The 27,788-nt window shown below is 43.3% G+C and overlaps 1 protein-coding gene across 1 annotated transcript in view; it reads left to right on the top strand.

Annotated features, from left to right (window-relative positions):
• The first annotated feature begins 18,567 nt into the window (after window positions 1-18,567).
• glceb (glucuronic acid epimerase b) overlaps window positions 18,568-27,788 on the top strand; it is a 91,627-nt gene continuing 82,406 nt past the window's right edge. Inside the window, exon 1 of the mRNA XM_071400718.1 lies at window positions 18,568-18,763. The gene's annotated coding sequence lies outside the window, so the exon portion shown is untranslated. The remainder of the gene's footprint in view (window positions 18,764-27,788) is intronic.

The raw sequence follows: 27,788 nt of genomic DNA, 5'->3' as shown, positions 1-27,788 counted from the left end.
ATGCAATTCCATTGAATCCATTGCATGAGTCCATTGCATGAATCCATATTATGAGCCGTCCTCCCCTCAGCAGCCTCCACTGGATCACACAGTATGGATAACTCTCTCATCTGTACACAAGCAGTGATAATCCTCTTTGACACACCTTCCACTTCATCACCCCAGTTACCGCGGAGGAGACAAACTTCATCACCCTGGTTACCGCCTGCCTCGGAGGAAACTAACTTCATCACCCTGGTTACCGCCTGCCTCGGAGGAAACTAACTTCATCACCCTGGTTACCGCCTGCCTCGGAGGAAAATAACTTCATCACCCCGGTTACCGCCTGCCTCGGAGGAAACTAACTTCATCACCCCGGTTACCGCCTGCCTCGGAGGAGACAAACAGCAGCATTAGCATGGTAGATGTGATAGAAGAACACTTCTTTTTATTTTTTTAATTCTCCGTATTAACATGAATCAGGGAGACAGCCTCAGGCAGACACGCCAGTGGTCCTCAGAGACCCAACCCTCCTCCCGCTGGCAGGCAGGCTGGGTGGGTTAGGCGGGTGGGCCCAGCAGGGTAAAGGATGACTGATCTGAGGAGTAGGAGGAGGACAGACGGCTTTTGAGGAGCTGTGTGAGGCTGCGGAGCCAATCCCCCTGACGCTGCCGCCTCTGATGCCTGGATCTCAGAGGCGTCACCCGGAGAGACTAATGGAGTACGCTAGTGTAGCAGGCAGCTCTCTGGTTTAACATGCAGTGGATGTGAACTGATTGTAAACACCCACTCACTTCAACTCCCCAGCAGCCCAACAGGGACTGAGCTGGTACAGGACAGAAGCAGGAGACCCAGGCACAGACCTTTTGAGTGTCAGGTTGATGCTGTGGATTAGGGATGAGATTGTGTCCGATAAAGCAGGGTCTTAGTTCAGATCTCACAAAGCGCTGCTTCAGCAATTCTGAAATGAAGAAACTGAGATGAGTAGGAGGACTAGGCCCTAGGTGATCAGAATAATGAAAAAGTGTTCCCACTGAATTTGCTACAATACTGGCTTAAGCCACGGCCCACTGCAACACCAGTCATTTTTTATTTATTTAACCTTTATTTAACTAGGCAAGTCAGTTAAGGACACATTCTTATTTACAATGACGGCCTACACCGGCCAAATGCTGGGCCATTTGTGAGCCGCCCTATGGGACTCCCAATCACAGCCGGTTGTGATACAGCCTGGATTCAAACCAGGGTGTCTGTAGTGACGCCTCTAGCAGTGCCTTAGACCGCTGCGCCACACGGGAGCCCACCATTTGGGAAACAAATAAGGTTATGATGCTCCGAGTCAAGAGAACAGTTAACTGAATACTGCCATTTCCAGACTTCTTTGTATGAATTCAGCGATACCAAACACCCTCACTTAGTCAGGTGTAGCCCACGTATTCACCCATATATTTAGTAGTGTAAAGTACTTAAGTAAAAATACTTTAAAGTACTATTTAAGTAGTTTTTTGGGGGTATCTGTACTTTACTATTTATATTTTTGACAACATTTACTTTTACCCAAAATAACTCGTTACATTTTGAATGCTCAGGCAGGACAGCAATATGGTCCAATTCACGCACTTATCAAGAGAACATCCCTGGTCATCTCTACTGCCTCTGATCTGGCGGACTCACTAAACACACATGTTTCATTTGTAAATTATGTCTGAGTGTTGGAGTGTGCTCCTGGCTATCCGTAAATTTAAAAACAAGAAAACTATGCCGTCTGGTTTAATATAAGAAATTTGAAATAATTTATACTTTTACTTGAACTTTTGATACTTAAGTATATTTAACCCTCCTGCTGTGTTCCAGTCGAATTGGGCCGATTTACAAGTTTTCTCTCTGAAATGTAGTTCATTTAATCTGATTGTCATAAGGTTCCATGACTTTGTCCACACAGGGCATTTGAACACACAAAAAACATGTTGATGATTTTCATAACATTTTGGGTGTTTTATTTAACTTTTGTACACCTGTGGTGTTCCCGGTCAAAAATGACCGGTCATTAGAAATTAATGGGTGAGACTACAATTAGTGTATACAATTGAGTTCAGGCACATGCCCATTCATCAGATGTACACACTTATTACCTCAAGTAGTATTTTACTGGGTGACTTTCACTTTTACTTGAGTCATTTTCTATTAAGGTATCTTTACTTTTACTACAGTATGCCATTTGGGTACTTTTATTTCCACCACTGCATATATTTCTCCCTGATTTAGCAACTCCCTCTTTATTACTTGTAGTTGTCTCACCTGGCAGCCATCTTGTCTCCACAACAGTGTTTATAAGGGCTGTCCTGGTAAACAGGTCTATCTGAGGGGAACAAGGGAGGCATTGTAAATATTTATAAAGCCTCCACGCCGTTGTTCTCTGTCCCTGCAATGCTCTGCCTAAAGTACATTAACAAACACTGTAAGCACTGCGCATGAATCTTTTATGACCGTCGGAGGCTAGATAAAATGAAAGACAACAGAGGGTTGCAGCAGTGAAAACACGGCAACTCTGGAATCAATCAGCTGTCAGCCCCAGCGTGTTGAAAGCCAAGCTGGGCTGAGTTGAACTTTGTCTCTCCTAGCGCTATATCTCCCCTTGGGTGCTGTGTTAGTGTGTTTGGGTGCTAACGGGAAGGAAGACCCTCTGGTGTCAAGGCAAACTGGAGTGTTTGCTGGAAAGCCATGAGTTGCTTGCTTAGGGGGCAGGCACAATCTGTATCTGACTGCATTTAAGGAATGTCAGAAAGGGCTTGTAGGAGATAACTGTGAAACTGGGGATTTATGGAGGGATAAGGTCAGTTTTATGAGGCATTTTTAGTCAATGGCTATTTTTTTATTTAACTAGGCAAGTCAGTTAAGAACAAATTCTTATTTACAATGACAGCCTACCAAAAGGCAAAAGGCCTCCTGCGGGGACGGGGGCTGGGATTAAAAATAAAATACAATATATAAATATAGGACAAAACACACATCACGACAAGAGAGACAACACTACATAAATTGAGACCTAAGACAACAACATAGCAAGGCAGCAACACATGACAACACAGCATGGTAGCAACACAACATGACAACAACATGGTAGCAGCACAAAACATGGTACAAACATTATTGGGCACAGACAACAGCACAAAGGGCAAGAAGTTAGAGACAACAATACATCATGCAAAGCAGCCACAACTGTCAGTAAGAGTGTCCATGATTGAGTCTTAAGTCTGTCGATTCCCTCTCCCAGCACCACCGCTCCGGTGCCTATGGAGCTGGGAGGTGCTGCGCTCAGGAAGGCCGGAGGAGGGGCTTTCAAGTGTGTACCATCTGTGGTCGCAGAGGTCACACTGCTGGTTCCTCTAGGGGTCGAGGCAACAGGCAGGGCACTCTAGCGTCGCCCCAGGTGAGCATGCACCACTCTCATCCAGAGCCCTCTGTTGTACACCTGTTTGTGGATGTTTACTTTCCTGAGTTTTCCCCGCATTCCCAGATAATATTCAAATTCTTGGTGACTTTAATATTCACATGGAAAAGTCCACAGACCCACGCCAAAAGTCTTTCGGAGCCATCATCGACTCAGTGGGTTTTGTCCAACATGTTTTCGGACATACTCATTGCCACGGTCATACCCTGGATCTAGTTTTGTCCCGTTGAATAAATATTGTGGATCTAAATGTTTTTCATTATATTCCTGGACTATGGGACCACCACCTTGGTATACAAAACAATACCCGAGCCCTGAAGCAAGCTTCCAGAAATGGCGCTCCACCAAATTAGAAGTCTTCCAACTAGCTTGGAAAGATAGTAGCATGCAATATCAAAGAGCCCTCACTGCTGCTCGATCATCCTATTTTTCTAACCTAATTGGGGAGAATAAGAACAATCCAAAATGTATTTTTGATATTGTAGCAAAGCTAACCAAAAAGTAGGGTTCCCCAAGAGAGGATGGCTTTCACTTCAGCAGTGATGAAGACTGCACTCGTGAAGGTGGTCAATGACCTTTTAATGGTGTCAGACCAAGGCTCTGCATCTGTCCTCGTGCTCCTAGATCTTAGTCCTGCTTTTGACGCCATCGATCCCCACATTCTTTTGGAGAGATTGGAAACCGTAATTGGTCTACATGGACAAGTTCTTGCCTGGTTTAGATCTTATCTGTCGGAAAGATATCAGTTCGTCACTATATATTTTACCTCTTGGTGATGTCATTTGGAAACACAATGTCAATTTCACTGCTATGCGGACGACACACAGCTATATATTTCAATGAAACATGGAGAAGCCCTACAATTACCCTGGAAGCCTGTGTTTCAGACATAAGGAAGTGGATGGCGGCAAATGTTTTACTTTTAAACTCAGACAAAACAGAGAAGCTAGTTCTAGGTCCCAAGAAACAAAGAGATCTGCTGTCCAATCTGACAATTAACCTTGATGGTTGTACAGTCGTCTCAAATAAAACTGTGAAGGACCTCAGCGTTACTTTGGACACTGATCTCTCTTTTGACGAACATATCAAGAATATTTAAAGGACAGCTTTTTTCCATCTTCGTAACCTTGCAAAAAATCCTACACTTTTTGTCCGAAAATGATGCTGACAAGCTAATCCGTGCTTTTGCTACTTCTAGATTAGACTACTGCAATGCTCTACTCTCTGGCTACCCGGACAAAGCACAAAATATACGTCAGTTAGTGCTAAACACGGCTAGAATATTGACTAGAACCACATTGTTTTATCATATTACTCCAGTGCTAGCCTCTGGCTTCCTGTTAAAACTTCTTCAGGATTGGTGGGTCCCCTGCGGGACAGTTGAGCTAACGTAGGCTTATGTGATTAGCATGAGGTTGTAAGTAACAAGAACATTTCCCAGGACATAGACAGAAAGCTTAAATTCTTGTTAATCTAACTGCACTGTCCAATTTACAGTAGCTATTACAGTGAAAGAATACCACGCCATTGTTTGAGAAGAGTGCATAGTTTTGAACATGAAAAGTTATTAATAAACAAATTAGGCACATTTGGGCAATCTTGACACAAAATTTTGAATAGAAATACAATGGTTAATTGGATTAGTCTGAAACTTTGCACATACACTGCTGCCATCTAGTGGCCAAAATCTACATTTCACCCGGGCTGGAATAATACATTATGGCCTTTCTCTTGCAATACAAATATGATGGTACAATTTTTTTTTTTTTGAAGGTTCATTTTTTCTTTGTATTATCTTTTACCAGATCTAATGTGTTATGTTCTCTTACATTCCTTTCACATTTCCACAAACTTCAAAGTGTTTCCTTTCAAATGGTACCAAGAAAATGCATATCCTTGCTTCAGGGCCTGAGCTACAGGCAGTTAGATTTGGGTGTGTCATTTTAGGCGAAAATTGAAAAAAAGGAGCCGAGCCATAGCATTGAAAATGAAATAAAATACCAACGCTCATATTTTCTTGCCACCCAACCTATTTTTTTTTATAGATTGATCTGCCCTTGCAGCACTGAGATTTCAGATTATCAAAAAATATATATATATTATCTGATAAGTGTAATCTGAAGCGATTCTACTGTTGTCACTGAGGGATTCGACTGTTGTTACTTAGTGATTATACTGTCGTTATTGAGAGATTATACTGTCATTACTAAGTGATTATACTGTCGTTACTAAGTGATTATACTGTTGTTACTGAGGCATTATACTGTTGTTACTGAGCGATTATACTGTTGTTACTCAGGGATTATACAGTTCTTACTGAGTGATTATACTGTTACTACTATGTGAATATACTGTTCTTACTGAGTGAATATACTGTTGTTAATGAGAGATTATACTGTTGTTACTGAGGGATTATACTGTTGTTACTGAGGGATTCTACTGTTACTCGGGGATTATACTGTTCTTACTGAGGGATTATACTGTTGTTACTCAGGGATTATACTGTTGTTACTCACGGATTATACTGCTGTTACTGAGGGATTATACTGTTCTTACTGAGTAATTATACTGTTGTTACTGAGTGATTATACTGTTGTTACTCTAGGATTATACTGTTGTTACTGAGGGATTATACTGTTGTTACTGAGGGATTCTACTGTTGTTTCTGAGTGATTCTACTGTTGTTTCTGAGTGATTCAACTGTTGTTACTGAGTGATTATACTGTTACTCAAGGATTTGACTGTTGTTATTGAGGGATTATACTGTTGTAACTCAGGGATTTTTTATCTGATAAGTGTAATCAGAAGCGATTCTACTGTTGTCACTGAGGGATTCGACTGTTGTTACTTAGTGATTATACTATCGTTACTGAGAGATTATACTGTCGTTACTAAGTGATTATACTGTTGTTACTGAGGCATTATACTGTTGTTACTCTAGGATTATACTGTTGTTACTGAGGGATTATACTGTTGTTACTGAGGGATTCTACTGTTGTTTCTGAGTGATTCTACTGTTGTTTCTGAGTGATTATGCTGTTGTTACTGAGGGATTATACTGTTGTTACTCAGGGATTATACTGTTACTCAAGGATTTGACTGTTGTTATTGAGGGATTATACTGTTGTAACTCAGGGATTATACTGTTGTTACTGAGTGGTTATACTGTTGTTACTTCGGGATTATACTGTTGTTATTAATTGATTATAATGTTGTTACTGAGGGATTATACTGTTGTTACTGAGTGATTATACTGTTGTTACTCTAGGATTATACTGTTGTTACTGAGGGATTATACTGTTGTTACTGAGGGATTCTACTGTTGTTTAGAAGTGATTCTACTGTTGTTTCTGAGTGATTATGCTGTTGTTACTGAGGGATTATACTGTTGTTACTGAGTGATTATACTGTTACTCAAGGATTTGACTGTTGTTATTGAGGGATTATACTGTTGTAACTCAGGGATTATACTGTTGTTACTGAGTGATTATATCGTTTTTACTGGGGGGTTATTCTGTTGTTACTGAGATATTCTACAGTTGTTACTGAGTGATTATACTGTTACTGAGGGATTATACTGTTGTTACTGAGGGATTAAACTGTTGCTACTGAGGGATTATACTGTTGTTACTAATTGATTATAATGCTGTTACTGAGGGATTGTACTGTTGTTACTGAGTGATTATACTGTTACTCAGGGATTGTACTGTTCTTACTGAGGGATTATACTGTTGTTACTGAGGGATTCTACTGTTGTTACTGAGTGAGTCTACTGTTACTCAGGGATGATACTGTTGTTACTCAATGATGATACTTTTGTTACTGAGGGGTTATACTGTTCTTACTGAGAGATTATACTGTTGTTACTGAGGGATTATACTGTTGTTACTCAGTGATTATACTGTTACTCAGGGATTATACTGTTATTACTGAGGGATTATACTGTTGTTACTCAGGGATTATACTGTTTTTACCGAGGGATTATACTGTTGTTACTGAGCGATTATACTGTTACTCAGGAATTATATTGTTGTTGCTAAGGGATTATACTGTTCTTACTGAGGGATTATACTGTTGTTACTGAGAGATTATACTGTTGTTACTGAGGGGTTATACTGTTACTGAGGGATTATACTGTTGTTAATGAGGGATTATTGTCACGTTCTGACCATAGTTCTTGTGTGTTGTGCTTGTTTTAGTGTTGGTCAGGACGTGAGCTGGGTGGGCATTCTATGTTGTGTGTCTAGTTTGTCTGTTTCTATGTTTGGCCTAATATGGTTCTCAATCAGAGGCAGATGTTTTGTGTTGTCTCTGATTGGGAATCATATATAGGTGGCTTGTTTTGTGTTGGGATTTTGTGGGTGGTTGTTTCCTGTCTCTGTGTTTTCTCTGCACCAGATAGGGCTGTTTCGGTTTGCCACATTTGTTATTTTGTAATTGTTGTAAGTGTTCACAGTATTCGTTTGTAATTAAACATGTTGAGCACTGGCTACGCTGCGTGTTGGTCCGATCCCTGTTACACCCTCTCTTCTCGTGAAGAGAGGGAAGGCTGCCGTTACAATTATACTGTTGTTACTGAGGGATTATACTGTTACTCAGGGATTATACTATTCTTACTGAGGGATTATACTGTTACTCAGGGATTATACTATTCTTACTGAGAGATTATACTGTTGTTACTGAGGGATTATACTGTTGTTGCTGAGGGATTATGCTGTTGTTACTGAGGGATTGCAGCCACATTCTTTTACTAGTAGTGGTAATTGCTCATTTAAATTAGTGTGCGATCTGAAAGGTGACCTTGATATTGTTATGGGAACTGGGAAACTCCTGAGAATAGAGAGCTGGTCCGACATGAAGACATGTCTTTGGATAAAGACATGGCATATATTATTTTATATTATTGTAATATTATATATATTGTACAAGACATATCCTGTATCTAACTATTTTGAGGAACTCAGTGTGGGCTTCTTAACAGTCAAGCAAAAAAAAATTCCCCTCAGCTGGTAAGTACTCTCAGAAAGTGAATACAAAGGTGTGAGTCAACCACATCCCAAAGCACAGGTACCTGTCTCATTAAATGAACATGCATCAGTTACTCCACTCCATTTTTCTCTCCTCTTAACAACACGAGAGCTCTTAAGCACTTGTTGGCTGGTTCATTTACCAGTCCCACAATTACAAGTAAAAGGAAAGCCCTAGCTCAGTTTAAGTAACTGAAATATAGTGTTAGCAGTAAGCCCATCCATGCACAGAAAAGGAAAGCCCCTGCTCGGTTTAAATAAAGTTCCACAGTTGAAAAAAAGATGGCGGGGAAGTTGTCAGGTTGAATTAGAAGCCACATAAAAGTTTATATTTAAGCAGTAAGGCACGAGGGGTGTGGTATATGGCCAATATACCATGGTGAAGGGCTGTTCTTAGGCAAGACGCAACGCGGTGCCTGGATACAGCTCTTAGCCGTGGTATATTGGCCACATACCACAAACCCCAGAGGTGCCGTATTGCTATTATAACAGGTTACCAACTTAATTATAGCAGTAAAAATAAATGTTTTGTCATACCCATGGTATACGGTCTGATATACCATGGCTGTCAGCCAATCAGCATTCAGGGCTCGAACCACCCAGTTTATACAAGCCTACATGTCTCCATTCAAAGTGATGGCCTTCCCTCGCTCCCCTTTTGCAGTGCTGTCAGTTTTTAAGACCAAGGTTAATATCAGAGAGAGGGAGAGCAGCGTATGAAAGTGGCGCGTCTCATCCCCTTTTCCCAAAAGTGAAAATGAGAAACTGCAGCTGAATATAAATGGCGGAAGATCAAATGAACTGTGGTGTTGAGCGCCTTATCTCACCCAGTCAGTCACCGTCCTATTCAGGCCCCAGCAACAAAGACCTAGCTTCCCTCATGGTTGTGACATACACACACACACACACACACACAGCTATAGGGAGGTGAAAACACCAGCCCCGCCCCAGAGAGAGTTGGTGTTGGACAATTATGCTTTCAATGACCAACACTGGTGTGGGGAGGCAAATGTTTTCATAATGAGACAGCTTTTACAAATTAGCTCAGTATATTTGTGTAAGCACGGCTGGGTTCAGACAACATGTCCAAGAACCATGTGGCTGGGTTGGAAGTGAGGGCAATATATTTTATTATTGAATCATGTACAAGCTTGTAAATCATATGTTCTCACTGTAAAGGGCTTGACTGCCATGGATTTAGTTCACTGTATGGATCAATCCAGGTTATCCATTCTCACTGTGTCAACGGAACTTAAAACCTCTTGACTAATAGGATTCTCAAGATGATCAAATCAGATGACACTTTATGCACCGAATACAACAAGTGTAGACCTCACCGTGAAGTGCTTACTTACAAGCCCTTAACCAACAGTGCAGTTCAAAAAGAGTTAAGAAAATATTTAACAAGTCAAAAATAATAAAAGGTAACACAATAAAATAACAATAATGAGGCTGTATACAGGGGGTGCAGGTACCGAGTCAATGTGTGGGGGTCCAGGTTAGTCGAGGTAATTTGTACATGTAGGTAGGAGTGAAGTGACAATGCATAGATAATAAACAGCAAGTAGCAGCAGTGTACAAAATAAATGGGGGGGGGGGTTGTCAAAGTAAATAGTCTGGTGGCATTCTGATGAATTATTCTGCAGTCTTATGGCTTGGGGGTAGAAGCTGTTAAGGAGCATTTGGGTCCTAGACTTGCCGCTCTGGTACCACTTGCCGTGCGGAAGCAGAGAAAACAGTCTGTGACTTGGGTGACTGTAGTCTCTGACAATTTTATGGGCTTTCCTCTGACACCACCTATTATATAGGTCCTGGATGGCAGGAAGCTTGGCCCCAGTGATGTACTGAGCTGTACGCACAAACCTCTGAAGTGCCTTACGGTCAGATACCGAGCAGTTGCCATACCAGGCGGTGATGCAACCGGTCAGGATGCTTTCGATGGCGCAGCTGTATAACTCTTTGAGGATCTGGGGACCCATACCAAATCTTTTCAGTCTCCTGAGGGGGAAAAGGTTTTGTTGTGCCCTCTTCATGACTGTCTTGGTATGTTTGGACCATGATAGTTTGTTGGTGATGTGGACACAGAGGAACTTGAAACTCTTGACTCGCTCCACTACAGCCCTGTTGATGTTAATGGGGGCCTGTTCGGCCCGCCTTTTCCTGTAGTCCATGATCAGCTCCTTTGTCTTGATCACATTGAGGGAGAGGTTGTTGTCCTGGCACCACACTGCCAGTTCTCTGACCTCCTCCTTATAGGCTGTCTTATCGTTGTTGGTGATCAGGCCTACCACTGTTGTGTCGTCAGCAAACTTATTGATGGTGTTGGAGTTGTGTTTGGCCACGCAGTCGTGGGTGAACAGGGAGTACAGGAGGGGACTAAGTACACACCCCTGAGGGGCCCCTGTGTTGAGGATCAGCGTGGCAGACGTGTTGTTGCCTACCCTTACCACCTGGGGGCGGCCCGTCAAGAAGTCCAGGATCCAGTTGCAGAGGGAGGTGTTTAGTCCCAGGATCCTTAGCTTAATGATGAGCTTCGTGAGCACTATGGTGTTGAACGTTGAGCTGTAGTCAATGAACAGCATTCTCACATAGGTGTTCCTTTTATCCAGGTTGTCACGTTCCTGACCTGTTTTCTGTTAGTTTTTGTATGTGTTAGTTGGTCAGGACGTGAGTTTGGGTGCGCAGTCTATGTTTTGTGTTTCTATGTTGGTTTATGGGTACCTGATATGGTTCTCAATTAGAGGCAGGTGGTTTTCATCTCCTCTGATTGAGAATCATATTAAGGTAGGTGTTTCACATTGGGTGTTGTGGGTGGTTGTTTCCTGTGTCTGTGTTTGTTGCACCATACGGGACTGTATCGTTCGTTCGTTTGTTTGTAGTCAGTACTTGTTTGTTCGTTCTTCGTTTCATGTAAGTTCGTAGTCCAGGTCTGTCTACTTCGTTTGTTGTTTTGTATTTTATTCAAGAGTTTTTCGTCTTCGTCTGTTTGTTGTAAATAAATAATATGTCGAACTACAACGCTGCATTTTGGTTCAATCCATGCTCCTCATCGTCCGAGGAGGAGGAAGATGAAGAAGACCGTTACAGAACCACCCACCAAACCAGGACCAAGCAGCGTAAGTTCGAGCAGTGGAATACTAAACAGGAATGGACATGGGAGGACGTGTTAAACGGCAAGGGTTGCTACACATGGGAGGAGATCCTGGCTGGAAGGGATCGCCTCCCATGGGAACAGCTGGAGGCAGTGAGGAGAGCGGAGGCAACCGGAGAGAGGAACCGGAGATATGAAGGTATGCGGCTAGCACGGATGCCCGTGAAGAAACCCCCAAAATGTCTTGGGGGGGGGGGGGGGGGGGTGGCTAAGAGGTAGTGGGCCGAGGGCAGGTAGGAGACCTGCGCCCACTTCCCAGGCTAACCGTGGAGAGCGGGAGTACGGGCAGACACCGTGTTACGCAGTAGAGCGCACGGTGTCTCCTGTACGTGTTCATAGCCCGGTGCGGGTTATTCCACCTCCCCGCACTGGTAGGGCTAGATTGGGCATTGAGCCAGGTGCCATGAAGCCGGCTCAACGCGTCTGGTCTCCAGTGCGTCTCCTCGGGCCGGCATACATGGCACCAGCCTTACGCATGGTGTCCCTGGTTCGCCTACATAGCCCGGTGCGGGTTATTCCACCTCCCCGCACTGGTCGGGCGACGGGGAGCATTCAACCAGGTAAGGTTGGGCAGGCTCAGTGCTCAAGGGAGCCAGTACGCCTGCACGGTCCGGTATTTCCGGCGCTACCTCCCCGCCCCAGCCCAGTACCACCAGTGCCTACACCACGCACCAGGCTTCCAGTGCGTTTCCAGAGCGCTGTTCCTCCTCCACGCACTCTCCCTATGGTGCGTGTCTCCAGCCCAGTGCCTCCAGTTCCGGCACCACGCACTAAGCCACCTGTGCGTCTCCAGAGCCCTGTACACACTGTTCCTTCTCCCCGTACTCGTCCTGATGTGCGTGCCCTCAGCCCGGTACCACCAGTTCCGGTACCACGCACCAGGCCCAAGGTACGCTTTGAGAATTCAGTGTGCCCTGTCCCTGCTCCCCGCACTAGCCTGAAGGTGCGTGGCCTTAGCCCGGTGCCTCCAGTTCCGGCACCACGCACCAGGCCTACAGTGCGCCTCATCCGGCCAGAGCCATCCATCTGCCCAGTGCCATCTGAGCCATCCGTCTGCCCAGTGCCATCTGAGCCATCCGTCTGCCCAGTGCCATCTGAGCCATCCGTCTCCCCAGCGCCGTCTGAGCCATCCGTCTGCCCAGTGCCGTCTGAGCCGTCCGTCTGTCCAGCGCCGTCTGAGCCGTCCGTCTGTTCCGAGCCATTAGAGCCGCCCGTCTGTCCCGAGCCGTCATAGCCGTTCGTCAGTCAGGAGCCGCTAGAGCCATTCGTCAGTCAGGATCTGCCAGAGCTGCCAACCAGACAGGATCTGCCAGAGCCGCCAACCAGACAGGATATGCCAGAGCCGCCAACCAGACAGGATCTGCCAGAGCCGCCAACCAGACAGGATCTGCCAGAGCCGCCAACCAGACAGGATCTGCCAGAGCCGCCAACCAGACAGGATCTGCCAGAGCCGTCAGCGAGCCATGAGCGTCCAGAGCCGTCAGCCAGCCATGAGCGTCCAGAGCAGTCAGCCAGCCATGAGCGTCCAGAGCCGTCAGCCAGCCATGAGCGTCCAGAGCCGTCAGCCAGCCATGAGCGTCCAGAGCCGTCAGCCAGCCATGACCAGCCAGAGCCGTCAGCCAGCCATGACCAGCCAGAGCCGTCAGCCAGCCATGAGCGTCCAGAGCCGTCAGCCAGCCAGGATCCGCCAGAGCCAGCCAGCCAGGATCCGCCAGAGCCAGCCAGCCAGGATCCGCCAGAGCCAGCCAGCCAGGATCCGCCAGAGCCAGCCAGCCAGGATCCACTCCTTGTCCCGGTGCTGCTCCTTGTCCCGGTGCTGCCCCTTGTCCCGGTGCTGCCCCTTGTCCCGGTGCTGCCCCTTGTCCCGGTGCTGCCCCTTGTCCCGGTGCTGCCCCTTGTCCTGCTGAGGCCTATTATTTTAGGTGGGGGTACTTGGAGGGTGGTCATTGGGAGGGGGATAATAAAGCTGGGATTGACTATGGTGGGGTGGGGACCTCGCCCAGAGCCTGAGCCACCACCGTGGTCAGATGCCCACCCAGACCCTCCCCTAGACTTTGTGCTGGTGCGCCTGGAGTTCGCACCTTAAGGGGGGGGTTATGTCACGTTCCTGACCTGTTTTCTGTTAGTTTTTGTATGTGTTAGTTGGTCAGGACGTGAGTTTGGGTGGGCAGTCTATGTTTTGTGTTTCTATGTTGGTTTATGGGTACCTGATATGGTTCTCAATTAGAGGCAGGTGGTTTTCATCTCCTCTGATTGAGAATCATATTAAGGTAGGTGTTTTCACATTGGGTGTTGTGGGTGGTTGTTTCCTGTGTCTGTGTTTGTTGCACCATACGGGACTGTATCGTTCGTTCGTTTGTTTGTAGTCAGTACTTGTTCGTTCGTTCTTCGTTTCATGTAAGTTCGTAGTCCAGGTCTGTCTACTTCGTTTGTTGTTTTGTATTTTATTCAAGAGTTTTTCGTCTTCGTCTGTTTGTTGTAAATAAATAATATGTCGAACTACAACGCTGCATTTTGGTTCAATCCATGCTCCTCATCGTCCGAGGAGGAGGAAGATGAAGAAGACCGTTACACAGGTGGGAAAGGGCAGTGTGGAGTGCGATTGAGATTGCGCCATCTGTGGATCTGTTGGGGTGGTATGCGAATTGGAGTGGGTCTAGTGTATCTGGGAGGATGCTGTTGATGTGAGCCATGACCAGCCTTTCAAGGCACTTCATGGCTACCAACAAGAGTGCTCCGGGGCCGTAATCATTTAGGCAGGTTACCTTCACTTCCTTGATCAACCTAATAATAACATATTTTTGCCTAAACCTGTAGTATGAGCATATGCATGTAACCTCTTCAGTCCACATCTAGTATCTTAATTTTTAAAATAAGACGCTAATTCCTAATTTTGGCAGTGAAGTTATAAGTACTGTAAAGCTGGATGCGTATATAAAGCTCCTATCAGTGTTGTGAATGCTGCTTTTTGACACTACTATGGAATAATATCCATCATGTGTTTGAGCATATTTTTCATTCGAGGTAGCTACCTGGGTAGTGCCAGACATCAGCCTCTGCGCATAGGGACAGGGATAAAAACACTAAGCTTATTAATTTCAATAACGTTCTGCATGTTCCTGGATGAGGGAATCGAGAACGTGGCTGCCAGGAAATGTGATTAGGTGCCGAAATGTCCTCTGTGGTTTTAACAACCTTTCACTCACATCCTCTCCCAAAACAAGATAGACCTACTTAATCCCTTCTGCCCTCCTCTTGTGTCGTTTTTCTCCCCTGTATTAGTGCAAAGTTACATACTCATTATTATACAGCTGGATGCGTTCAGTTTGACAGAACTGTGTGCAATGTTGAATTCAAAGGAAACTGTACCGAACACACAGTTGAATAACGATGTGCTGAACACCCAGTTGAAGAACGGTGTGCTGAACGCCCAGTTGAAGAACGGTGTGTTGAACGACCAGTTGAAGAACGGTGTGTTGAACGACCAGTTGAAGAACGGTGTGCTGAATGCCCAGTTGAAGAACGGTGTGTTGAACGACCAGTTGAAGAACGGTGTGTTGAACGACCAGTTGAAGAACGGTGTGCTGAATGCCCAGTTGAAGAACGGTGTGTTGAACGACCAGTTGAAGAACGGTGTGTTGAACGACCAGTTGAAGAACGGTGTGCTAAATGCCCAGTTGAAGAACGGTGTGTTGAACGACCAGTTGAAGAACGGTGTGCTGAACGCCCAGTTGAAGAACGGTGTGTTGAACGACCAGTTGAAGAACAGTGTGCTGAATGCCCAGTTGAAGAACGGTGTGCTGAACGCCCAGTTGATGAACGGTGTGTTGAACGACCAGTTGAAGAACAGTGTGCTGAACGCCCAGTTGATGAACGGTGCGTTGAACGCCCAGTTGAAGAACGGTGCGCTGAACGACCAGTTGAAGAACGGTGTGTTGAACGACCAGTTGAAGAACGGTGTGTTGAACGCCCAGTTGAAGAACGGTGTGCTGAACGCCCAGTTGAAGAACGGTGTGCTGAACGCCCAGTTGAAGAACGGTGTGCTGAACACACAGTTGAAGAACGGTGTGCTGAACGGCCAGTTGAAGAACGGTGTGCTGAACGGCCAGTTGAAGAACGGTGTGCTGAACACACAGTTGAAGAACGGTGTGCTGAACACACAGTTGAAGAACGGTGTGCTGAACGGCCAGTTGAAGAACGGTGTGCTGAACACACAGTTGAAGAACGGTGTGCTGAACACACAGTTGAAGAACGGTGCGCTGAACGACCAGTTGAAGAACGGTGTGTTGAACACACAGTTGAAGAACGGTGCGCTGAACACACAGTTGAAGAACGGTGTGCTGAACGCCCAGTTGAAGAACGGTGTGCTGAATGCCCAGTTGAAGAACGGTGTGCTGAACGCCCAGTTGAAGAACGGTGTGCTGAACGACCAGTTGATGAACGGTGTGTTGAATGCCCAGTTGAAGAACGGTGCGCTGAATGCCCAGTTGAAGAACGGTGCGCTGAACGACCAGTTGAAGAACGATGTGCTGAACGACCAGTTGAAGAACGGTGTGCTGAACGCCCAGTTGAAGAACGGTGTGTTGAACGCCCAGTTGAAGAACGGTGCGCTGAACGCCCAGTTGAAGAATGTTGTGGTTATGGTGACCCAGAGAACGACTGTGTATGTGCTGCACAGGTTTAGTGTTTTAAAATGGTCACAACCATATTGCACATTGTTTTGGGGAAATGTGTCATTTAGTACAAACCATCAAGTAATTAGCAAATGTTGAACCGAACTGAAGGCACCCCTGGCATCTTGGGTCCAGATTTCCATCATCCCAATTTGAGCTTTTTTGTCAACAAGCTTCCAGGGAGCATTCAAACACACCTCCAAAATGTTGCACATGTACACATGGGAATTTACACACACACATCCCGAGAGACTGTTTACTTCTGAGAGACTGTTTACTTCTGAGAGACTGTCTCCTCCTCTATGTTGGAGATGGACAGGCACTCCTGTGGGATAGCACACACACACACACACACACACACACACACACACACACACACACACACACACACACACACACACACACACACACACACACACACACACACACACACACACACACACAGACAAAATTACATTTCACACACAAACACACACACACACACATACACACACACACTCACATATACACACACAGACAAAATGACACACACACACACACACACTGAAAATAACATTGATCCAGACAACAAATACACAACACTACTATCTTTGACGCCCACTTGATTATTCGGCTGACCATTAAAAAGCCACTCTTGTAAATGGTGCATCCTATTGGCATGTTATTCCTATAACACCCACAGCACCCTGTAGCCTGCAGCCTGTTTCCTTTCCTCACTTAGCAGAGTCACCAGGACACTGACCCCAGTGACACATCCAAACAGCATGACCAGCCATACACATGGCCAAAGCTCATTACCCAGCATGCAAGTGAAGCTCTTCATCGCAGGTCAGGAACCCTTTCACCGGGGGGGGGGATGAAAAGACTCCAGCTCACAGGAACATAGTGAATAATGTATGGAGGTGAGTAGGGGAGCATGATCAAAGGATACTGTATAAGCTGATGAATATGAGAAAGAGCTTGACAAAGGCCTCCAAAGGGTTGTTGTTTTGTGAATAAAATTAATCATTTTGGAATTACAAACGGCTGTGTGTTTTTAAGGGTGGTGGGTGTACGATGCAGCCTAACCCTGTCTATGATGTTTACTGTTTATAAACATTTTCCACATGATTACAATTCTATTGATCGATCTATTAGGCATAGCACGTAATGATACGTTAACAAAGCATTTGTAACCTGCATTTGCCATGACTGAGCACCACCACAGATCCAGAAATATTGTTGTTTATAATGCAAGAAGTCATGCTCTTATGAGAACCTGCTTCATTAGCTTAATTATAGCCTGTAGTCTACACACACAGAGACACACACAAAGTCCCCTAATCTGCAGTAAACAAAAATACATTTGTTATTGATTTGCTTAATGCATTTTACATTGTGAATGTTTCATCTGGAGTAAATATGTCTGAAAATACCACAATTACCTCGCTGTTTCTCAGGTTAATGAGTAGAGCTCCCAGCCCGGTTGTACACAAACAGAGTAGAAGGACACACTTAAACATTGGTCTAGTAACCTTTAAAAAAAATGGGATTCTGGTACTGCTGTCATGAAATCAAATGTGTTGTACGTTTTCAGCCAGGTCACAGCCTATGTTGAACAGGGATGACTCGAGACTTTTTTTCTTCTCAAATTAAAACAGGACAAAAAAGAGCAACATGAGAACTCATATCACAACATCAGAACTCATATCACACAACATGAGAACTCATATCACACAATATGAGAACTAATATCACACAACATGAGAACTCATATCACAACATCAGAACTCATATTACAATGCCACTTGAGAGGGTTCAACATAAGTTTAGAATCATTCTGCAGAAATTCAATGTTAGTGACTGAATACAACAGACTAGATCTTGGTCTCTGGATAGCAGGTAGCCATCCCACCTCTGCTCATTTTCATACAGAGTTGTAGCATCCATCCACATTCCACAATATACCTTGTAGCCTATAGCTGTAGTCATAATGAATCAAAACCTCCTTACCAGATCATTTTAAACTGAGGGCCATATATGATCACAATTTATGTTTTTACAACTGTTTTTGCTTTGAAGCATATTGAATGAAACATACTTTTATCCCATTTAGTTAAAATAACAGACAGATAATGTAAAATACTGTATATGTGCATAACCGCGACCCCTAACGTCAGATATCTGAATCTGCCAATGAAAAAAAAACGACAATCTTCGATTTCATTGGCCATTGCCTTTCTCACCGGAGCCTCTCACTGGTTCGTCAAATCTCCCCCTCTCGTAGTGTCTCGCGGTGTCAGAGTGCTAGCAGTGAGAAGCAGATGCGCGATTGTGTCCACATTAAATGTTGCGCGAAGGTAAGGTATACTGCCTCTTGTGAAAAGGAACATTCAGAGAGAAGCCAGCTATCTACCTAACCTGCACAGAAGTCATTGATTTCAGCATCCCTGGATATTCAGCACTATATCTGAACAGGACATTTATTGAGCTTTTGTCGGAGGTAAGTCACACGTCTTTCAGCATTCTCTGATGTTTATTATTGCCCATGTAACGCTAACGTCTGTTTGCAATAATTTTCCATTCTCCACATACACAGCCAGCTGCTAGTTAGGACAACCGTCATATGTTGTTCAGACAGTATAGCGACGGAAATGGCTCTATTTGCCGTACTAGCTTGTTTGCTAGCTAAGTAGCTAGCTAGTTAGCTATCATTGTATTTGATAGGATGTATTGAAGTTACAAGTTAGCTAGCGAGCTAGCTGGCAGGCTAACGTTACAGTAGTGGACCAGTCTTTATGTTTTAAGACATCAGCTGGCAACTACGTTGGCTTCTTCTGGTAGACACACTCGTACAGCCACAGCGGGTAACGTTAGCTAGCTAGCTATATGTTTGCAAGTTGCACAAAAACACTAACTAGGTATGTTGTTCAGTGTAAAGGGATAAAGAAAAGAAGGAAAGCCACATTTGGGTACCTTAGCAGTGTTCATGCCCTCTTGACATTCTAGCAAACTCCTGCTACGTGGCCAGTCTCTCATGCGTTCAACTCTGAACTACTGAGTTTAGGCGAGTAAACTAGCTAACTATTTCTAACTACCAGATAGTACAACATTTAACACTTGAGTTATCCTGTCTGTATAACCACCCAACCACAATCAAAGTAGGTGTTACACTCCTCAGTCCAGTTTTAGAGTTTGGCAATGCCACCATAGTATAAAACTAGTCAAATTCATCTACGGGTGTCTTCACACAGTCATCTTTAAAGCGAACCCTGGGGATTAAAAAAAGATACAAATAAATCACTTCTCTTTGTGTTCACACTGCCCTTGCATTTTAATGAGGACTCAACTATTTTGCCAGTTCACTTCACCTATTTTGTGGTCCGAGTCACATTGCTATGTTTAGAAGGGACCCAAGATCTTTTTCCAATATTCATTCAATGCACTCTTCAATGCACTCTGCAGGAAAGCCATTCAATCAGAATGTGTTATTGGACAGCTAGATATACCTACTTTGTTGATGAAACAATGATTTTAATCAGAAGACACTATTCACATGCAAATATTATGGTAACAGAATAAATAGCAGAAGAATAACTGCAGATTATATAATGCTGTCATTGAAAATTGTAAACCCAATGTTGGGTATTGCTGCTTTTGAGAGTTAGAATAAATGTTGTACCCTAGTTTGTGATTCTCACCAAATACAGTATATTATCTCCTCACACTATTCAAACCCCACAATCAAATAAAGTCTATGAAGCTCTCTTAGCCTATAGATCACATATTGCAAAAAAATAAACTAAACTAAACTCCATACATTTTTGGGCATTTCTGTGCGTTCTTGACAATAGCTAATCAATATCCAAAACAGCAACAAAAAAAATCCCCAAACCTGCACATTGTCTCTCTTTTGTGGCACTAATGTGAGGGGTTATGTCAGGGGAAATGATGTTGCAGTAGTCTAGTGTGTGGTGCCGGAATAACGACATGTAACCCTGGGGAGATTTTTGTTCACATTACCCCTAAAAAGTCAAGCGAACCGAGCTCAGACCACCTCTCAAGATGGTTTCGGTTCGCTTCGAGGGCTCTTTTGAGGGGTCTGAGTTCCTTTGGAATGTTCACACTGTACAATGTTTTTTTGCAAACGGCATTGAGTTCACCAAAATTGTCTGAAAGGGACCAAGTGTGAAAACAACCTGAAACGGGGATGTCAAACTCATTTTGCCCAGAGGGCTGTATGTTTGGCACCCCTGATCTTTAAAAAATACACTACTTTAAAAAAAGAAACTGTCACACACCCCAGTCAATTCTATTCTATCCAGCCTCTTCACCAATTAAAGGAGGTTCATCCAGCTTCACTTTGTCCTGTCAAACTGTTTCTGCAGTCTTGGATACAGTGACTTTTTGGGGCTTTTGTGTGCACTGGCTGAGCCCACTTGGCTGTTGTGTGACTGCATCTCTCTGGTCTGAGAAGCAGTCTTTGCTCTGTGCGCTCTAGCTAGCCTAATGCCTTCACAAAGTTAACACAATTTGACTTTTTCCACTTTTTTTGTTGTTGTTACAGCCTGAATTTTAAATGGATTAAATTGAGATTGTGTGTCACTGGCCAACACACAATTATTTTTATATTTTTATATATATATATATATATATATATTACACACAAATAATTCCACTTTGACATTATGGGGTATTGTGTGTTGGCCAGTGACACACAATCTCAATTTAATCCATTTAAAATATATATATATACACACACACACAAAATAAAAAGCTGAAATGTCTTGAGTCAAGTATTCAACCTTATTCTTATGGCAAGCTTAAATAAGTTCAGGAGTAAAAATTTGATTAACAAGTCACATACATTTGCATGGACTCACTCTGTGTGTAATAATAGTGTTTAACATTTATTTTATAATGACTGCCTCAGCTCTGTACCCCACACATACAATTATCTGTAAGGTTCCTCTGTCGAGCAGTGAATTTCAAACACAGAACACAGATTCAACCACAAAGACCAGGGAGGTTTTCCAATGCCTTGCAAAGAAGGGCACCTATTGGTAGATGGGTAATACAAAAAAAAGCAGACATTGAATATCCCTTTGAGCATGGTGAAGTTAATAATTACGTTTTGGAGGGTGTATCAATACACCCAGTCACTACAAAGATCCAGGCGCCCTTCCAAACTCAGTTGCCGGAGAGGAAGGAAACCATTCAGGGATTTCACCATGAGGCCAATTGTGACTTTAAAACGGTTACAGAGTTTAATGCTGTGACAGGAGAAAACTGAGGATGGATCAACAAGATTGTAGTTATTATTCCACAATACTAACCTAAATGACAGAGTGAAAAGGAGGACTGTGTAGAATATAAATATTCCAAAACATGCATCTGGGTTCCAATAATGCACTAAAGTAAAACTCTTAATTTCTTTGCCACATTTGACTTTTTCCTCAATACAAGGCACTATGTTTGTAGCAACTCCAACACATCATTGAGTACCACTTCATATTTTCCAGCATGGTAGTGGCTGCATCATGTTATGGGTATGGTATTAATCGGCAAGGACTAGGGAGTTGTTTTAGGATAAATGGAAACAGAATAGAGCTAACCAGAGGCAAAATCCTAGAGTAAAACCATGTTCTGTCTGCTTTCCAACAGACACTTGGAGACAAAATCACCTTATATATGTGTCTGTATATATTTATGAATACATTCTTTAGGCACTGTATATGCCAAAAAAGCCACAATGGTTTGGCCTTGGCAGTGTGCACTTTTGTCAGCGACTGTGATTTGTAGTTCACATGTCCTTCCAAACCCATTTCAAAGTCCTCTCTCCAATGAGTGTCCTTTATCAGCACATTTTGTCGTACTTTCTTGAATTATTCTTTCTGTGATTGAAGTGCAGAGCTAGCTGATGCTCAAAGGAACGGGGCATCAGTTGCTATTCAGACTTCCAAAAGAGACTCATCAGTGGAAATGCCTTTTCATTCATAAGCACTTTTTAAAAGACCTGGGGACTACATCTTTTCTGGAAATGTGATGAATAATGGGCACATTGGGTTTAGAGTTTAATTTGAGATTTCTGCTGCAGCCAATGTTCCCTCTAAGCTAAAGGCCTACCGCTGTCCAATCGGTTGGCTCAGATGACCGTGTCTGCAGTAACGTCGCAGGCGGTTAAGAAAGCTACAGCAAAGTTGATACTGTGAGATTTCAAACTGTTTATAACCACGAGACTCTGAGTACAGCAAAGAGATGCTGTTTTTATGACTGACTTCATGTTTAAGATGTTATTCAGCAATGTCAACACTTTGTATTCAACACTTTTATAAGCCATAAAATGTGTGTTCTTCCTATTTCCACTCAGCGCCACAACAAGCACTGCAGCAGTAATGAATGAGGAGGAGAGTGTATCTATAGGCCTGTGTTATTTGGGTCTTTTAATATCAAGGAAAATTTATTTTTCTCTGTTCATAGGAGTAACATGAATATGCATGAAGCAGAAATAATGCAGTGCGACTCGAGTTTAGCCATCAGCTGGAAGACGGTGTTTCTTTTTGGTCAGTGTAGGAAAGGGAAAGTGGAGGGGTGTTGAGAGGCGGACCCTCAGTCTGCTGCTCTCGCCCTCCGCTGAGAATGACCATCAGATGCAGGCACCATCAGCAAATTATTTAAATGTATGCTCACTCATCTGTTTTTTGAATTGTAAACTGGGTGGTTCGAACCCTGAATGCTGATTGGCTGACAGCCGTGGTATATCAGACCATAAACCATGGGTATGACAACTTTTATTTTTACTGCTCTAATTCCATTGGTAACCAGTTTATACTAGCAATAAGGCACCTCGGAGGTTTGGTATATGGTCAATATACCACGGCTAAGGGCTGTCTGCAGGCACTCCACGTTGTGCATAAAAACAGCCCTTAGCCGTGGTATATTGGCCATATACATTTGAAGTCGTAAGTTAACATACACCTTGGCCAAATAAACTGAATTTAAATGTTTCACAATTCCTGACATTTTAATCCCAGTAAAAATTCCCTGTCTTAGGTCAGTTAGGATCACCACTTTATTTTAAGAATGTGAAATGTCAGAATAATAGTGATTTATTTCAGCTGTCATTTATTTCATTACATTCCCAGTGGGTCAGAAGTTTACGTATACTCAATTAGTATTTGGTAGCATTGTTTAACTTGGGTCAAATGTTTCGGGTAGCCTTCCACAAGCTTCCCACTAAGTTGGGTGTATTTTGACCCATTCCTCCATTACAGAGCTGGTGTAACTGAGTCGGGTTTGTAGGCCTCCTTGTTTGCACATGCTTTTTCAGTTCTCCCCACTCATTTTCTATGGGATTGAGGTCGGGGATTTGTGATGGCTCTCCAATACCTTGACTTTGTTGTCCTTAAGCCATTTTGCCACAACTTTGGAAGTATGCTTGGGGTCATTGTCCATTTGGAAGACCCATTTGCGACCAAGTTTTAACTTCCTAACTGATGTCTTGAGATGTTGCTTTAATATATCCACCTAATTTTCCTTTCTCATGATGCCATCTGTTTTGTGAAGTGCACCAGTCCCTTCTGCAGCAAAGCACCCCCACAACATGATGCTGCCACCCCCGTGCTTCACGGTTGGGATGGTGTTCTTCGGCTTGCAAGCGTCCCCCTTTTTCCTCCAAACATAATGATGGTCAAACAGTTATATTTTTGTTTCAGCAGAACAGAGGAAATTTCTCAAAAAAAGTATGATCTTTGTCCCCATGTGCAGTTGCAAACCGTAGTCTGTTTTTTTGTGGCGGTTTTGGAGCAGTGGCTTCTTCCTTGCTGAGCTGTCTTTCGGGTTATGTGGATATAGGACTCGTTTTATCTATGGATATAAATACTTTTGTACCTGTTTCCTCCAGCATCTTCACAAGGTCCTTAGCTATTGTTCTGGGTTTGATTTGCTCTTTTCGCAGCAAAGTACGTTCATCTCTAGGAGACAGAACGCATCTCCTTCCTGAGCGGTATGACGGCTGCGTGGTCCCATGGTGTTTATACTTGCGTACAATTGTTGGTACCTTCAGGCGTTTGGAAATTGCTCCCAAGGATGAACCAGACTTGTGGAGTTCTACAAAAAAAATTCTGAAGTCTCAGCTGATTTCTTCTGATTTTTCCATGATGTCAAGCATAGGCACTGAGTTTGAAGGTAGGCCTTGAAATTCATCCACAGGTACACCTCCAATAGGCTAATTGACAAAATTTGTGTCAATCAGAAGCTTCTAAAGCCATGACATCATTTTCTGGAATTTTCCAAGCTGTTTAAAGGCACAGTCAACTTAGTGTATGTTAACTTCTGACCCACTGGAATTGTGATACAGTGAATTTTAAGTGAAATAATATGTCTGTCAACAATTGTTGGAAAAATGACTTGTGTCATGCACAAGGTAGATGTCCTACCCGACTTGCCAAAACTACAGTTTGTTAACAAGAAATTTGTGGAGTGGTTGAAAAATGAGTTTTAATGACTCCAACCTAAGCGTATGTAAACTTTCGACTTAAACTGTGCAACACCACCTTGTGCCTTATTGCTTGAATATATTAAAAAAGGTCTCCAACAACAATGCATTGGCAGCAAAGACAGTATGCAGTGATAATAGGCCTATAGTTTACTGCACAAACCTTATTGCTACAGTACTGTTTTTAATTGGTTATTAATGTTGCATAGGCTTACGTTTAAGTCATGTTAATAAATCTAAGCGGTAGATCTCAGCGACTCAACACAATGTTAGCCACTTTCAATGCAACACTACCCAAAACAAAATACATTTGCTGTAGGCAGAAGGCATCGGAGTAGGATTCTATTGCATTGACATGCACTACTCAGCCCGTACTCTACACATACCTGTGCTGCAGTAGGCCTATATGCAAATAGACTGTTGCCATATATGGATGTGTGCCATTTACTTTGAACTGGACTGTGTTTACAGCATGATCGGTCGTGGGTAAATGCTTTTGTTTTGAGATCAAAGCGAGAGCTGAATGTATCCATGTGTGCACATTTTGTTCATATCTTTTGCTAGTTAGTGAGTTCTTAGCCAAGTTACAAATAATTTGTAGTCAGCAATAGGGGAGTGATTGCTTCCTCCAAGAGCACAAAACGTATGCAATTCTAGACATCTTTGAAAGCGAGTCAGGTAAAGAGTTTTTTTTTTTTTTGTCTTAACCTGTCTAGGACAGGGGTTCTGCTAGCGGCACCCCTCGCCAACAGCCAATGAAATAGCAGGGCGCCAAATACAAATCAACAGAAATCTCATAAATCAAATTTCTCAAACATACAAGTATTAGGCACCATTTTAAAGATACAATTCTCGTTAATCCAGCCACAGTGTCTGATTTCAAAAATGCTTTACAGCGAAAGCTACAAACGATTGTTAGGTCACCAAGTCACAGAAAAACCCAGCCATTTTTCCCGCCAAAGAGGAGTCACAAAAAGCACAAATAGAGATAAAATTAATCACTACCCTTTGATCTTCATCAGATGACACTCATAGGATTTCATGTTACACAATACATGTATGTTTTGTTCGGTAAAGTTCATATTTATATCCAAAAATCTTATTTTACATGGGCGTGTTATGTTCAGTAGTTCCAAAACTTTACGGAAAAAGCATATTCTGAGAACGGCGCTCAGAGCCCAAACCAGCCAGAGAAATATCCGCCATGTTGGGTAGTCAACATTATTCATAAATATCATTATAAATATTCACTTACCTTTGATCTTCATCAGAATGCACTCCCAGGAATCGCAGTTCCACAATAAATGCTTGTTTTGTTCGATAATGTCCATCATTTATGTCCATTTATATCCAATAGCTTCTTTTGTTAGGGCGTTTGGTAAACAAATCCAAAAGTGCGATCTGGTCCATTCGGACGAAACGTTCAAAAAGTTATATTACAGGTCGAAGAAACGTGTCAAACTAAGTTTAGAATCAATCTTTAGGATGTTTTTATCATAAAAGTTCAATAATGTTCCAACCGGAGAATTCCATTGTCTGTAGAAAAGCAATGGAACGAGAGCTACCTCTCAAGTGAAAGCGCGTGACTGAGAACGAGGCTGTAGGCAGACCCCTTAGTCAAACAGCCCCCCCCCCCCCCCCCCCCCCCCTTCACATGAGCAGCCTGAAACCACGTTCTAAAGACGGTTGACATCTAGTGGAAGCCTTAGGAAGTGAAAAATAACCCATATCCCACTGTGTATTCGATAGGGGTGAGTTCAAAAACTACAAACCTCAGATTTCCCACTTCCTGTTTGGATTTTTTTCTCAGGTTTTTGCCTGCCAAATGAGTTCTGTTATACTCACAGACATCATTCAAACAGCTTTAGAAACTTCAGAGTGTTTTCTATCCAATACTAATAATATTCATATATTAGCATCTGGGACTGAGTAGGAGGCAGTTCACTCTGGGCACGCTATTCATCCAAAAGTGAAAATGCTGCCCCCTATCCCAAACAAGTTAAAGGGGCAGTGCTGTATTTTGAGACAGGTTTGAAATAGGCTAAGCCAACAGGCAGAGGGTAACTGTTTGATTCTCTGTAATAATGGTATGGGAATAATAATGCATTTTATTTTGTAACGTGGTTTCTTGCATCAAACAACATTTTCAGTCACCTTGGCCTCTGTTAAAACTGTAACTTAAAGTGGGTACACCCTCAGTGTTCAGTCAACGGGCTGGAAGTTGCACTGTATTTTCACTATGTTCAAGTTTGCGCTCAGCATACTTTACATTTTCTCAGTGCTGGAAAAAACCTTGAGGGAACTTTGGCGTCAGCCCTGTCTAGTTTGCAGTGTTGTCTGATCAAGTCACTTCACCTCAGCAGTTTACAGGACTTGCTGCAGCTGCTTCCCCTTCAGGTCAGGCATGGCTCTAGAAAGAATTTGCCTGAATGAAATGCGTAGGCCTTTCCCTTCATTGCTTAATCAGGTGTCTGAAATGTGAATATGGAAAAGATCTGCCTGTCTTGACAAGAGCTGGATAGTCAACCACAGCTGTTTTTCTTAGCAGGTGTCTGCAAGCTCTGCTGTTTCAGTAGAATGAACTTCTGGACCACATTGGTCTGAGTGGACATTGTTTCTGTGTTCTTACAAGAAGTCTTACCACTCTTATGCATGGTGCTGAATTGACTGTTTTGCTAATTCTCTTGAGCCTGGCTCCACCTCTCACGGAGGGCTTTCAATATGTTGGATGTTGCGTACACACTAAATTGTAATTCCTGCATTTATTTAGAAACAAATGTATTTACAGCTTTGATTTAATGCAGCATCAGTGGTAAGTTGATTCAACAGGAATCTTTAGTTGTAGGTGAAAGTGTTCAGTTAATTACAAAGCTTTTTTCCTATGTGGCTCTCTGTGCTATGTGAAGTAGACCTGCATTAAGGGTGCAGTAGCTGGAGAGGCAGGTGCTGATTGCAGCCAGAGGATCCAGCTACTTTACGAACAGTGGACAAAGGGCCTCAACTCTACTTCTCCAGTCAGCTGCTGGAGCCA

This window comes from Salvelinus alpinus, chromosome 5 (assembly GCF_045679555.1).
Source record: "Salvelinus alpinus chromosome 5, SLU_Salpinus.1, whole genome shotgun sequence".
Classification (NCBI taxonomy): Eukaryota; Metazoa; Chordata; class Actinopteri; order Salmoniformes; family Salmonidae; genus Salvelinus; species Salvelinus alpinus.
The sequence above is the reverse complement of the archived record's forward strand: the minus strand, read 5'-3'. Positions and strand labels throughout refer to the sequence as shown.